Source organism: Amblyomma maculatum, chromosome 2 (assembly GCF_055883805.1).
Source record: "Amblyomma maculatum isolate TAMU_Amacu chromosome 2, ASM5588380v1, whole genome shotgun sequence".
Classification (NCBI taxonomy): domain Eukaryota; kingdom Metazoa; phylum Arthropoda; class Arachnida; order Ixodida; family Ixodidae; genus Amblyomma; species Amblyomma maculatum.
In genome coordinates this window covers 137315673-137329557 of record NC_139345.1, presented here as the reverse complement: position 1 = coordinate 137329557, position 13885 = coordinate 137315673, and positions in this window count along the sequence as shown.

The window sequence follows — 13885 nt, the reverse complement described above, 5'->3', positions numbered from 1 at the left end:
GTATACAATTATCAGTATTGTTAAAATAAACAAAGTAATGAAGCGCGCACCATCAAGTTCCATGAAGAGAGAATACGCACATGATTTATAGCCTGCCGAATCTTTAATATTATCGCGCGGCCATCGACTGACCCAGTTGTCAGTACCACATGATGGCACAAAGCGCCGAAACTAGGAAATAACCGCGAGCTTGGAAGGTTTCACCCGTCGCAGATATCAAAGACCAGGCTCACCCCAGGAGCGCGTCGCAGCAGAGACATGTTTAGCTAATCTTTCAGAGCGCAGGTCGTTGGCGACCGTTCCTGCGTTTCGCGTCGTCGCCGCCGTCGGCGTCGCCGTGGTACCTCGTAACCTTGTGAGATCCGTTGGACGATTAGCACTAGGTGCCCACGGCAAAACTACAAATGAGGCGGTACAGGGAGATATGGGCTGGGCATCTTTCGAAGTGCGGGAAGCTCAGTGTAAAATATTTTATGAGGAACGCCTGAGGAAATTGGACAGTAACAGATGGGCAGCTAAGGTATTTAAATACCTGTACCTAAAAAGCGTCGACTCACAATGGAGGAAAAGAACTAGGAAACTAACTAGTAAGTATGCTAGTAACAAGGACGGAGAAATAAAGAGCATTAAGCAACAGGTGAAAAACACAGAAGGTAAAAATTGGATAAATTCGATGGAAAAAAAACAGAGTGTGGAATTATACCGAAAGTGGAAAATGCAGATCAGGAAGGAAGATTTCTTTGATAACTCAAGAGGCAGTGCCCTACTTTTTGAAGCTAGATCAGGGTGCCTTAGAACACGCAGCTACAAAAAGAAGTTTAACAATGGAGATGACGCATGTGCTGTATGTGGAAACTCCAGTGAAACAATTGACCATATTATACTCGAATGCAATGATATCCATCCGGAAGTTGATGCAGGCGCAATCACTGTTCCTGAAGCTCTGGGGTTTAGAGATAACAGTGGCCGGGTGAATAAACCGGCGGTGGAAACTAGCAAAAAACGGCTGGAAGATTGGTGGCTTAAAAGCAGAGAAGTGACATAATGTTAGTAATGTAGGAGCAAAATTTAATAAATAGAATGATGGTTTAGTTAACCATTCTAAATCAATAATTAAGATATATGGAGAATAATGAGCATGATAGCTACTGCTACCACCCCGTTTCAAAGGGGACGCTCCTATATTCCATCCATTCATCCGTAACCAGCTTCGCAGCCGGGGCAGCGCGCGCTCCTGCCGCCACCGTTCGCCGCTGCGTGTACCCCCCACCCCCTCTTCTTGCCTGGCGGCGTCAGTGTTCTCCGGTTACCGAAGCGCCGGCTCTGTATCAGTGGACCACGGTGCGTGCATCCCAAGCCAAAACGCAGTACCACGTTGACTTACTCGCTAGCAGTGTCAGTGGCATTAATCTGTCACTGCAATCTCTTCGTCGCGCAACGTTCCTGTGAGCCCACGCGCTGCCTCTTGTAACTTATCAATAACTTAATTGCCCTCTTCGCTCCTCCTCCAATGCCATCCCTGTGCGGCGGCAATGATAGCGCCGGATCGGTGTTGGCGTATCGCGATATGTCGAAACGCATGCCTCAATCTATCGAAAAGCTGCAACAGCTGATAAGCTGCCCTCAAATTTCGCATTAGGAAGTAATGTAATTGTCGGCAATTTTTTTTATCTTCTTTCACCAAGACTTGCAAAATTTATTTCCAAATACTGCAGGTCACAGTGCTACCCAGGCAGGAGGAGACTACGTAAAGTATGTTCTCAAGGAGCTCTCGCAAGTCTTATTATCCCCACATTCAGCATTCAAAGCAGGCACGTGATTCCATTGTTCCAGTTCGCAAGGAAAGCTGATGCCGGAAATCTAATAATAAAATATACCTAACAGGAACATATGATCCGTGCTGCGGAAAAGAAAAAGATATCTGGTTTTGCTTTCATATTCTGATTCAGAGAGCGCCAATATATTTCGTGCGCATTTATGTACTTATGTCATGTGATCATGCTTGCATATGGCGGTGTGATGAGGAGTTTTAGCTTAACGCCGCTGTCCATTAAGTAAGGCACAGAATCTATTGCGCTCCTGTGTCTCGTGTCGTTTTCTACGTCGGATTTTTTTCTTAAGCGCAACGATGTTTGAATCTGCAAAAAACGGTGGTCCACAAGAATGTGACGATTTAGTGATATGGTACACAAGACTCGTGCAGCTTTCCGGGCACTGATTTGATCAAATTTCACCTATTATTCTTGAATCTGTTTTCAGAACTGACCATAATTGTGATATTATGTACATTGTTCGTACACGAATTCGATACTGTTTCATCTGCTTTCAATGAAAGCACAGGAAGATTCAGCTGCCTAAAAACTATAAATATCTTCCGTCCTTTTAAAGTTAATAGTTGGTAGAGCAATATCACTCGTTTTTGCCTGTGTGTTAGCTGATTCACATTTTTACTTCCGAGTGCGTTGTCATTAATATTACTTATTCATCTCACTAAGCGTTTCAGTAAATACTATCCCGAGATGTCTCACAGGCTGAAGAACTACGTTGACCATGTTTTCCGGTTTTCATTGCCGCCTTGTCTTGTAAATATTGCACAAATTCTTTTCGTGCTTGTTACTGCTCGGCATTTGTAGATTATTATCATGTGACTGAGAGTGCGGCAACATTGTGTTCTGCTAGTGCTTGTTTATCTTAAGCCACTACTTTGTGCATCTACAAAAGACAACTCATTATTTTTGCCGCATTTTTTTCATACGATGGATGTATCACACCTATTATATTGCGAACACGTGGCTCACCCTGTTTTCATCACTGTATGCTACCTTACTGTTTTTTTCTTGTTTAATTCGCGATCAGTCCCTACCCTTGAATTAATTCGGATATTCAGAGTAAAGTCTGTGCCATGCATGGTCGAAACGTCATGTAAATTAACAGTTTCAATGTGGCCTATATTGAGTCAACTCGGTATATATATATATACAGAGAGCGAGATTTCCCATAATGCGGTACATTGTATGCTGTCGCTTATGTGCGACCCAAAAGAAGAATTTGCAGTGATAGTTCAAGCAGACAGGAGGGTGGCCTAGCTATATCACCCGTCAATTTTTTCCTGGTTGTCACCTCTAGCACTGTACTCTTTCTTAGTGCCCTGTATAATGAGGTAATTAAGCATAACAGTTTAAACTTCAGTTTGTAGATGCAGGAAAAAGACCGGTGCGACAGCCTGCTTGCAAGTTCACTGAAACCAATAAAAAGCCTAGACGAAGAGTAAGAAAATATCTAAACACTCTAATGCAAACTGTCCCCTTTTGCAAAAAAAAAAAAAGAAAAATACTAGCTGGCAGGCTTGTTAAGCGCTCGAAATTGAATGCAGAATTTATCTGTACAAATGAAGCCCCAGTGAAATTTCGCTAGGAAAAGGCGCCAAGTTTCATTGTGGCGTATTGCGCAAGCATGGAAAATATATAAACAGCTATAGGTGCGAGCAACCACTGAAGCATGTAGCTCTTCCTGATAAACAACCGTAACTTTTGTGCATCGCGCGTTCTTTCTTCGAAATATAGCAGTCTTCTTCAGGATAGAGGGAAAAATAATTAGTTAACACACTTATCTATTTCTTCTTTGGTGCAGTGGGTTCGTTAGCCGTTTTTAGTGATTTGTAAAGGATTCACTTTCAAGGCCATTTAAATCCGAATCTGAAGCTACAGCCACGACATCGATGACTGCGAGTGGTCACATCCGGACATTCGGCCAGGACTTCTACTGCTTCGGGGTGCTGCTGTAATCTATTTTTGTATCGTCCAGTATCATTATCACCGGAGAGTGGTATTCGACAGATCAGCTAGATTTAACAAAGGGCGAATTTATAGGCATGTACAACAGCAGTATTCTCACCACATTTGTCTTGTTGGCCAAGTTTAGCTTAGCCGTAAAACAAGGAACCTGATTGAAGGCCTGTATTATCTCTTAGAGCTACACAATGACAACAAAAAACGTCAGAATGAAGAAGAGAATACTCGGCATCAGTTATCCTCTTTTTGCTATGTCGCTAAAATATTACCTCGTGATGCAGTCGTTTCTTTCTGGGATGGAATCGCAACGCAAATGAAACACAATCGTGATCAAATAATTTCAACCCTCTGCCTTTGCCTTACATGCATAGGCAGACGTGCTTACTACCCGAGTTTCTGATTCTATTCGAGAACATCGCTGTGGTGTTTAATGGTCATTAGCTTTGTGGTTTACGATGATTTTCAGTCGCGCATTATTCCGGAAGAGATGTATAATAAACACGTATAAACATTTTTTTCAAAAACCGCGGGATCGCAAACAATAGATGTTCAGGCACGAAAACATGATCGAATAAAAGAAAGATCATTTAAGTAAAGAAAGAGAAAACCAGTCTAGTAATAACCTCATAAAGAGGGCATTGCTGAGGCCAATATGTGGGACCTAATTGAGAATCAGCATGCGAGCACAAGCGGAACTAAGCCTCTCGTCCCGAAACCTAATAAAGGCGGCGAGTTCATAATAACAGCGAACCTTAATCCGCTATGCCCCAGCGCCCGCGCACAGAGAAGCGTGGCAGGAAGCCTGTCCAGAACAGAAAGCCGCCGGGATTTGCATTGAAATAGCGCCCTGCTTTAGGCTCGCACTCCGCGGATTTCCCCATGCCGAATGCATGCAAACCAGCACGCTAAAACTGACCCTCTCCCATGGGTCGTACGATTCTCTCTTCAACCACACTGCGTTTGCGAGCCTAGATGTCCATCCACGCGTAAATACTATAGAAGGTGCGCGAAAGGGACCCAAGACAAAACAACACAGCTCATCTTCATCTCTGCTTGTGAACTCTCATTTTCAGACCGCCATGTATATATATACCCCCATTCCATTACCGTCACCCTCGTCTACCATTCGTATCGCTGGTACCCTCCGTCACTCATATTCACTTCTGTGGGCGCTGACCTGTCCCACATCAGCCCTATCAGAGCCCCACCTTCTGGTAAATATTTTATCTCTGCGCATTTTCATAACTCGACGACTAACGCAACAAGAAGCAAAGCGACAACGCAAGTAATGCATGCGGAAAGGGCTGGGCCCGGTGCGCTCACAAACTGAGTGTGACAGGAAGTGCAGGATTTATTGCTTTTGAAGACGTTTCCTTGCTCGTTTGTTGTTATTTTCGAGTAAAGCATAAAGCCTTCGTAATAGTCGTCTAGGTTTAAAAGCAAAACTCCTGAAAGACAGAAGGTAAAGGATTTTGATTGATTGAAAACATTACTGAGTGCATGGGAATCCTTGGAGTTGTGGGTGGTCCGCCTATCTCGCAAGCCCAGTGGCCTGCGCCGCAGTGAGGGCCCAGCGAACCAGACCTCGTTGTTGGTCGGGGTCATCACTCTGCAGAATGGCCTCCCACTGCTCCAAATTGGGATTAGGAAGTTCATCAATAAAGGGATTTAATTGACATGCGCACACTATGTGAAAAGCCGTAGCTATTTCTCCACAGTGTGGGCACTCTGGTGTGTAAAATGATGGGTACCATTGGGGGAGTTTATATGGTGTAACGAGAGTGACTGTTTGTAGCCGGCGGAGGTTGTGTTCTTCCGCCTTGTCTAGAGTTTTGTGAGGTGTGGCGTATGTCTGTCTGGCCTGTCTTGGGCCGGCAGGTGTACAGCAAAGGTGATTATGAGCTGTGTAATGTGCTCTTTGTCCTCGTCGGCTGAGGGGGGATCTCGGAGTAAGAGAGCTCGGACGTGATGTGGGCGGTGTCATTCCCTCCCGTGTGTTCAGCAGGAGACCAGTAGTTAGTCAACGTTCCGCGCGGTGTTTTAGGCGAGGTGTGATGCGACTATTGTAACCTACAGATGAGGCCAGTGGGTCCCGGGAACTATATGATTGAGTCCCGATTAGGCGGGTGTTTTTCAGTACTAACATGTGTCCACAATCGGTAAGACTGCTTGCTTTACAGTAGCGCAGGCAGAAGAATAGTGCGAGGAGATGACACAGGCGGTCGCATTGATGAGCATAGAAGTGGTGGCCATGACATATATTGGGCTGTGCACTATGACTTATCACCACCGCTGACTGTAAGGTACGGTTAGCCTTCCATGGCATGTGTTTCTCTCTCACTATAGCTATGAAGTATTTGATCTCTGCGGATTCATCCAGCGGTGCAGCGAGTGGGCTCGATCTAGCGCCTTATATCTTGGCGGCACAATATTTAACTTAATTTTCTTGCCTACTCTACTAGGCCCAAAAGAAGCTTTTTTTTATTCTACAGGCCACCCTTACTGAGAGAGTTAACCCACCTAGCGCGATATCTGTGTCGCGCTTGGCAACTGCTCGTTGCATATGCAAATTTACGGTATCCATTTTTGTCTGTGTCTAAACAAAGTACACATTGTTTACTTTGTCTCTATCTCAATTTGTCGCTTGCATTTCTAGCATTAGTTGCGCAGTGCGAACGCTATGCGTTCTAAAAATCTCTGCCTGTCTGCAGGCAGCCTTCCAAGTGGAATAAGCTATGACGTCAAGAAACGAAGCATAATATGCTTACGCTAGGCCTAAGGGTTTTGTTTTTAATGGAAAGCACTCATCATTCTATCAACACATTTTAAACTGTACAGTTAAAATTTAAAACTGCACCACCAGGCACTAAGAAAACATATGAAACCAGTATTTCTGCAATGCGAAGGATCCAACAGCAGAACGAATAACTCGCGCTAGATGCATGTTTATGTACGTTGTTTGGGCGTTGTTGCTTTATTAGCTCCCGTGAAAAAGGACGAAAAGTTTAATATAGACATTCAGGGAATAGATAATTTTTCAGAGACCCTAAATTACGTTTTCAACATCATTTTTTGGAAACCTCTTGTTGAACATTCATCATTGATGTGATGAAGAGGTGCTCAGTATTGCTCCTATCGTGCCGAATATCACACGGAGGCCGTGTAATCGAAGGGCTGTATTAAATGAAAATACAGTAAAGTGCATTCGCTATTAACGAACAAATGTGAAATATAGGGCAATATACGCCAAAAGTCTCCGGTCTGGAGGGTTTATTCAAAGGTGCCATTAATTACGCTGAAGGAAATGTCCCGGAGGAGAGGTTGAGAATACGCATGAAAATGTTTTGATTACCAGAATGAAGGGACTCGTAAAAACTGTGGAAAATTGCTCGCTAAGGAAAGCATTCTCTCTTAAGAAAATACGAATTATTCGATTACACGGTAGGTGTGCCTTCCCAAAATAAAATGGGCGCCTGCGGCAGTTACAGGCTAAAGAAAAGAAAGAAATGAGTCCTCCTCAGAGAAATATTTTTCGTACTTTAGAAACCCGCACAACTTCTCTCCTATTTTTCTAGCAAGCGCTTCGAAATATAATGAATCGTTATTCATCAGTGCAGTTATTCCTTTTTTATCTTTTTCTAAGCTTCATTCTTTGTTTCAGCATCCGCCACTGTTGCGTGTGTTTGTTTTCGTTTGCCGTTAGTGCATAAAGACCTCCATGTCCGGCGTCGAGAACGACGCAACGAGCAATCTTCAACTAGGTTGCCAGTCAGCTCATCAAATCGAGCAGCAGCATCCTTATCAAAACTGTGGTAAAGTGCCCCGATTCCTGAGTGGTGCCGTATTGAAAAGTAAGACGCACCTTTTCTCGATTTCGCATCAGTAATTACCATGATTATGAACGCGAAGTGTCTGGCCGTAACTAAGGAAGCAGGTAAAGCATGTATTCCTATATAGCGATTAAGAAAAAAAAATGAACCGATGCTGCGCTACTTTTTTCTCCTGTTGCACAAACTGATAAAGAAATGCTGTAACCAACTTTGTTTAGATCTGGATCATATGGTACATGTCTGCCTTCGCTATCTCCGGGTACCTCTTCATTATGTACGAAAAAAAAGCTGTGAGGCAAATTTGGATGGAAATGTGTACACCGCAATAAGACGAATCGTTGGGCACCATCCGAACGTCCTGCAATAGACGGTTCGGCCGCAATGGCCATTTGAAGATCTCCGGGGCCCCGGTTTGGGAGAGCAAAAGTCGCCGGTACGAACCCTTGCCCAAACCAGGCTCCGACCCAACTAGTAATGTTGTGATCCGTGCCGTGCCGAATCGTTTCACACCATCCCGAACCTTCTGCGCAAAACGTGTGGCCCATAAATTTCATGCCAGTGGTGGTAAAATTGAGTCCCACCTCGATGCCCGCAAGACAGCAGCTATGTATAGATAAACAAAAGTATGGGTATGAATTGCGGGGCTCGAGCACCGCCGCTACGCGTCCGTTGTTTCTGTGCAACTGACGCGTGGTTAGTCAAGTGCTGCTATGCAGCACGTTACTATTCGACGGTGACGCTGGGTCGCATTTTGAAGCTATGGCTCACGTGGCTTTGCGTCACCTTGGGAAACGTAACTAAAACATGAGCTCGAGAAACATAAATAGCAGAGCTTAAGCTTTAAGCCGGTGTGTTTACTCTGGCGGTCATTGCGAAGAAAGGCGGGTTTAGCGAGCAATGCCAGTCGTCTCCGGATGCGGTGGGCTGTGCTATGCGTTGTGTTGCGTTTAATGTCTGGAAGCTTTTCGTGGACTATGAGCTGAGCTTAAGTCCACAGCTCTGAACAACTTTCAACCACCTTTGGCTCTTGATATTACAAAACACACGGGCCCGTTTGCACCTCGCAGTCATCTCAGTTCAGTCATTGGAGCCGAAACTAGATGTGACCAATTTCTCATTTTCAGAAAGCGGCCGAACTCCATCCCTTAGCAACCGTTGCAGGAACATCATTAATTATATAGCGATGAGTTATATACTGATGAGGCGTGAAGTGCTTCAATTGCAGTGCACAATACACACAACTGGCGTGGTTTTTCTCCAAACATTTGGGAGAAGCAAAGGCTTCGTGTTAAAGTTGCGCTGTTTGTCCAATAAAGACGCTACGAAGACAGGCATTCGTACATTGATCTCTCCACTGTCTTTTGTGCTGCAGCAGTATTGGTTGCCTTTTTTATATTTGTGCACTGCAACGGTGTGAAGTTGAAGGAACCTACTAGCACTGACAAAGGATGAAAATCTTTTATATGTGGTCGACTTTCTCGAGCAGATTGGGGTCTGACATAATACGTTTTTCACCATGACAAGAAACTGTTGCTTAATGTTTCCAATGCTAATTACCAGGTATAAATTAAAACTGAAGTTGAAACAAACTATCACTATATAATCCGTATATACACAACGTTTTTATGCAGATTTGAGCTGTATTGCGGACTGGACAAAAAACCTACCATACCCCCTAGTTCTGTATACTTTGCCAGTGTCACTGGTTCTGAAAAGCGAATATTGAAACTACAAGCACTACAGACTTGGCGCCGTCGAGTGCGCTGCCAGCGAAAGGGTGCCTAATTTTATGTCTTCGCCAGAGCCATAGCATTAACAGCGGAAGTAAGGAGCCACACCTTATAAACGCACATTAACAGCAGCTCAAAGAATTCTACATCTTCTGTATTGTTTCCTCATTCACCTTCCTTCGATCCCTTCTGTTATGAGGCAACGGACATCTGTTTTTGATGTCTGTGTGAGGTCAAGAAGAAATCTGTGTGCTGCAAAATATCACCCTGAGATGTACGGTGACGTAAGCCAACACACTTAATAAAACGACAGTATAAAACTTAGAATGTAGCAAGGTAATTAAGTCACAGTATATGCAAATTTTATTTCTATATGAATAAATCTGTAAAACATAAATTACGTCTAATGGGAAACCAAAATTGATAAAGCTTGATTATTCAAACGGGGAATGCTTGGTTTGAGTGTTATTACACTGGCCACTTCGAGCGTTAAATCAAGTCATGTTATTTTCGCTACGTGTTAAGAGCACAGTGAACAGCCAAATAGAATCAGTTCTTTCCTAGTATGTATATATAAGTAGCAATGTTGGTAGCAGCTTTGTATTGTATATCTCAGTAAAATTACTCCTCAGCAGGCTTAATAATTATGTGAGAAATACCAGAGCCAATTTGAAAGTGTTTCATTTCGGCAGGCTTTCCTGCAAATTTGGCGCCCAGAGTATATTTAACGCCTTTGAGTGTCGTCCTCATGAAACCGATTGCTGCTCGACATTTCCATGTCATGGCGGTATTGTACTGTGGAGGAGTATCACTAGGAGGGCTGCGTGGCAACGGTGATCACTATTTTCGACAATCGTTGCCTCTGGACACTTCATGCCGTGATGTTGCGCATATTTTCGCACAAATCAACGCAAATTTCGTGACATTCCACGAAGCTAAGCAGCATTGAGAAGGCTGCTACCACTACGGAATGATTGTGATCACACGCAAAAGATTCTCTTTTGATGGGTGCTCTTCGATATATTATGGAGCGTTCTCTGAAAAGTTGCCACACATCCTTAAACGAGCACGTAAAAACAGCGTCTAAAACCCTCACTGGGTGGAATCTCTGCCTGGCCGGCATTACTTCGTTTCTGGCTCAATATTTATTGCATAAAGATCTATGAACACCTATAAGCTGGGAAAACTTAATATCAGAGCATGACGATGAATGATTTTATAGACTGATGGCACACTAAATTGAAACCTTTTGCAGCAGTAATGTCTCTTATCGACCTTGGTTATCAGGTTATAGAAGTGCTGAAGATTTTGAGATAAAGGGCTACTCGAACAGTAGATACTGAACAGTAACACTTAAAGAAAAATTAGATGTCAAATCTTTACACGAATTTAAGGTAAAACACTTGACTAACCGCAGATCCGGACCATGAAAGGGAAATAGCCAGAAGAGTAAGACTGGGATGGAGCGTATTTGGTAAGTACTGACAGATTATGACTAGAACCTTACCGGTATATCTCAAGAGGAAAGTATACAACAGTTGCATCTTACCTTATCTCACTTATCTATAGGGCTGAAACGTGGAAGCTAACAAAAAGCGTTCTGCTAAAGTTAAGGACAACGCAGAGAGCTATGGAAAGAAAATGGTAGGGAGAATGTTAAAAGATAAGAAACGTGCAGAGTGGGTCATAGAAATAACTCAAGTCAATGACATTCAAATGGAAATCAAGAAGATGAAATGGGCACGGGCAGGATATGTAGCGCGAAGAAAGGATAACCGATGGTCGCTTCCAATGGAAGGAAAGCGTAGCAGGGGCGGCAGAAAATTAGGTGGGCGGATGAGGTTAAGAAGCTCGCAGGGGTCAAGTGAATGCAGCTTGCACAGGACTAGGTTAATTGGCGGAATATGGGAGAGGCCTTGGTCCTGCAACTGGGTATAGTCCGGCTGAAGGTAATGAAGATGACTTGATTTGTGCCGAATAAAAGCGTTCCTTGAATACCTTTTTGGGATTATTTAAGAACTGCCAGTGGTAATAGTAAGAAAATGACGTCGTTAATGACCAGCTTGAAAGTCATTATAGAGAAGTTAATCTATAGAGACTAACTAGTGATCATTAAAGAAACAATACATTCATTGTGCGGCACACGGTTTTGCAATTGAACCTTTATTTCTCAATTTCGCAATAACAATAAGTACAATAGTTCTTTAATATTTTTATTTTAAAATCTAATACATTTTAACACATCGATTGTATTTCTGGTCTTGATTTGAGTAGAACATAGTGCAATCATGTTTTTTTTTTGCAATACTGAATCACATTATTTCAAGCAATGGCATTTCTGAAATGAACGAAAACAAGGAAGTAACGTACCGCGCCATAAGAGCGGTGGGTGCAATATAATCGATAGTTATTAAGGTATTCAATTTTGCCTGCAGTAACTAAAATACCTAAAAAGCTTTTACTGTTAATAATAACACCGTTTCTAGAAAAGAAGAAACTTTCTTGGGGGTACAAAGTAAGACTTGAAATTCGATAAAAGGCGCTCCAATCATCACGAAAGGTTTTATAAATTTTAAATTTTATCTTTATATGTTATAACTTACTGATGCGCTTGTTCGCGACTGTAATGAGACTTTCGACAGAGTATGTCACGTCCTGCAGTAAACATTATTTTTGCGTAGACTCGGTAGAGCATTGTGGTCATTACGAAAAATTATTTGAAGTCAGCTTTTTACAGCTAGGCGCAACTTCAATGCGTTTTCTTCTCGAATAAAACTGCAGTCTCAGTCTCGCACCACTCCATACTAAGTCTGTTGCTATTTAGTTTGTAGGTTATGTATGTAAACAACGATCACATAGTGGTCATCATTTCCCTTTTCAATTCGACAATAACGGGGTGCTTTAATTTCCCTCAGCACTTTCTTGAAGCTGCTTGCTCAATGCAGCCTACTCGCACAAAACGTGGGGACTAGTTGTGAAATGCGTAAATTAATATAGGTGTATTCAAGACAAGCCTTCTTTCATAATCGTTTGGAGAGGAGACACCGGTCTCTCCTCGAACTTTTGCACTTCTCAGCCTATGCGCCGTATGATACTGTTAATTGAAACAGGTATTCTGTTAAAGGCTAAATAAATAAATGAACACTCTGTCAGTGCACTTCGCTCTAGTCACCAATGCGTTCATCTAGCCTCACTGCAGCCACGTTGGCCGAGGAGGGTGCTGGTTTATTTGCATCGACTACCGTAAATCTAGGTTCTTGGCCGTACATCCAGTACATCTTCGAGCTTTGTCATGAGCAAAGCGATGGCCACGCAGTCGAAGGACACATGAAGGAAACATTCGTTGTATTGGCAGTACGGATGGCAAAGAGATTTTCTGAGAGCACTCGTCTTCGCAGGTCACAATACTCAGGACCTTGGCCACTGCAGTACTCATTACTACTTAAGTATTTAGGCTTGTATCCTCACTGCCGTCTTTGGTGGAAGAGGAAACTTGCTTAAATTTGCAAGCATCTTTACGTCGTATCGTGTCTGCTGCACGATAGCTCATACTGATAACTCATGCTGTGGGCTACAGTATACTGCAGTATGGAATCTGTGGACTAGACGTTCACTGGCATAAGAGAATAGATGTTATATTGCACACTCAAATAAAAAAAAATGTCGAATGAGTTTGGTTTGAATGCTGGCGACAACCCTTTCCAAATCATTTGGTGCATAACTTTATTAATGCTGCGATGCAAACGAGTATTAAAACGGATTTAGTTCGGCGATTCCCAAATCTATTTGTTGTTGTTTTTCGCCGCTACGTAAGGCTCCAAGCCTGCTTTTGGAAGCCGAGTGTTCCACAGGTAAAGTACTTATACGCATGCTTAATACATGGAACGTACTTTATTGCTACTCCATCTGACACCTTTTCTAATAAACCTGGTTACGAGATGAAAATGCTGCTAAGGCATAGCTGCAAAGTTAATACTGGCTTTTTTGGTATTACATCCGACATCTTATGCTTGTCTTTTTCGTTTTAACACCCTATGTACCGCGATACTGATTTTCATGTGTCTTTATAGCCATTTTGTGGTGAAATACAAATGCGCTTCCGTGTTTATTTTTTAAGCGAAAACGCATACTCTGGAGCGACACTGTCCACGTGTAATATTTTTTTTTGTACTCATAACTTATGTTGGCTGTCTAATTCTTTTATGTGCCGTGAATTGGCTAACGGCATTGATTTTTGCATTCTGATATTTTTTTTGGTCCTTGTACATAAGCCTGCAGATGCGCCTCCAATATTCCCGATAAAATATCGTTGTTAGTATCCCCAGTTGGCCCCTCACCGAGTGTGCAGCTACTGTCGCCAGGGCCCAGTCATTGTGCATCTAAGTATGTGCATTTAAAAACGTCAGCGCAAAATAAGGACAAAAGATAAAAGGGAGGACACATAGGACGTCCACGAGTGCTTTTGAACGTCGTATGTGTCCTCCCTTTTGTTTTGCGTCCGTATTTTGGGCTGACTTCTTCACATTCTGCAACA